This window comes from Callithrix jacchus, chromosome 1, assembly GCF_049354715.1.
Source record: "Callithrix jacchus isolate 240 chromosome 1, calJac240_pri, whole genome shotgun sequence".
NCBI lineage: Eukaryota > Metazoa > Chordata > Mammalia > Primates > Cebidae > Callithrix > Callithrix jacchus.
In genome coordinates, this window is record NC_133502.1 from 128036790 (window position 1) to 128038684 (window position 1895).

Sequence of the window (1895 nt, forward strand, 5' to 3'; positions counted from 1 at the left end):
CATATAATCAACTGACAGTGCACATTTGCACATAGATGTTTACCTGTTAACTTATAAAGAATAACTCTGCATTAGTTTTTGTTTCCTTACATATCTTAGACTACTTTCTGCTGATAGAAATTCATTGATCCTTCTTTTCATTATACTATTTAGCATAATTGATAATAAGTAAAATTACTATTTGTAGGGATTTTTTTTACAAATTCAAAGGCACAGAAGGTAAAAACTGTATTTGTTATGTTCACCTAGATATCCTGAGGGCAGCATACAACCTGGCTTAGAGAAAGTCCATTTTGTCTTATAACTTTAATATAATAGTGATGAGTAAATGACTTGTGCTAACTATACTTTAATCAGGTTGCATAATCAGGCTTTGGGTTTCATTTTAAAGAATAAACAAACAGGAAGTTTTATATAGTAAGCATTTATTAAACAAGGTAAAATAAATTAAGTAAATATAAAAACCATGTCTCTGTTATACAATATAAAGGTGTACATGCTATGTGAGCAAGAATAATTTAAGTTATATAATAGTTACATAAATCGATGCATCTGCATGGCCATCTGTAAGGCATTAGAACTTGTATAGCTAAACAGGATGTTGTTTAATACTCATGAAAACATTTGACATATTTGATTCAATTCATGTTCTGTTATAACATAAATGAGAATCGTTTCTTCCTCCTTAATCTTCCTTACAAGTTCCTTGTTAAGAGAAGGACCTCATGATTTCTGCTCTGACAACCTCCCAGGCACAAGGGCTGTATTTCTTCAGATAGAGAGCAATTCTTTGGAAGTATTTCCTCACAGTCAGTATGGAGTCCTCATTCATCAGGAAAGTCTCTTCTATCTCCACCTCCTACATCACACAGGCTTCCAGATCATTTAGCTGCTGGTAGAGTTCAGTGTAGAATTTATCTAAATTAAATTTTTATTTAGTCATTTATAACTAGAGTTCAGTGGGGTCTCATCCCAAGCAGCAGGGTCTCATCCCAAGGAGCAGATGAGTCCTTTGTGCTAAAGAGGTTGAAGATCTGCTGGATCATCTCATGGAGGACAGAGTTGGCCTGAGCCTTTTGCAACAGTTTGTCATTAAACTCTCCTGGGGAAATTCAAAGTTATGTCTGTCCTTCAGACAGGAGAAAGGAGAGATTCTCCTCATTCGAGCCAGGAGGACCATGGTTCTCCTGTTATCCAGGATGTGGATCTGAGGAAGACCACAGCCCAGAAAACAGCTGCATACCACCAGGGCCATCACTAAAGGGCAAGGCCATCAGAGATGTTACAGATGCTGCTGGGCTTCTTAAGTTGGGTGACACTGAACCCTGGGCTCTAGGTTCTCTGAAGAAGAAATTTGTGCATAGCCTTAAGTAGGGCACATACTAGTTTCAATTGCCTGAATGCCCCTCTCTTTAACTTTCACTTTTCTCTTTGGCTTTCTTTATGCAATCTCTATGTGGGCTTATACCAGCGTTTCTCAGCCATGTTTTCTTTGATTATTGTTTTTCCTTTCCCTACCTCCAGAGCTCTGTTAGAAAATCTTTCCTAATTATTCCCTCATGATAATAACACATATATACTGTATATATATTTATATATTGCATTTATATCTGTACTATATACATTTGAAAAAGTGGAAAATATGGTTTATTTAATGAAGAGTTATGAATGACTAAAAAAATTTTTTTTTCTTTTTTAATTTTTTATTGGATTTTAGGTTTCGGGGTACATGAGCAGAGCATGCAAGACAGTTGCGTAGGAACGCACATGGCAGTGTGCTTTTCTTTCCTTCTCCCCTTCACCCACATTTGGCATTTCTCCCCAGGCTATCCCTCCCCACCTCTCCCTCCCACTGGCCCTCCCCTTTTCCCCCCAATAGACCCCAGTGTTTACTA

The 1895-nt window shown here is 37.2% G+C and overlaps 1 pseudogene; it reads right to left on the minus strand.

The window, feature by feature from the left end:
• Positions 1 to 709: 709 nt before the first annotated feature.
• LOC100413790 (interferon alpha-5-like) lies at positions 710 to 1258 on the minus strand (annotated as a pseudogene).
• Between the last annotated feature and the right edge of the window lie 637 nt (positions 1259 to 1895).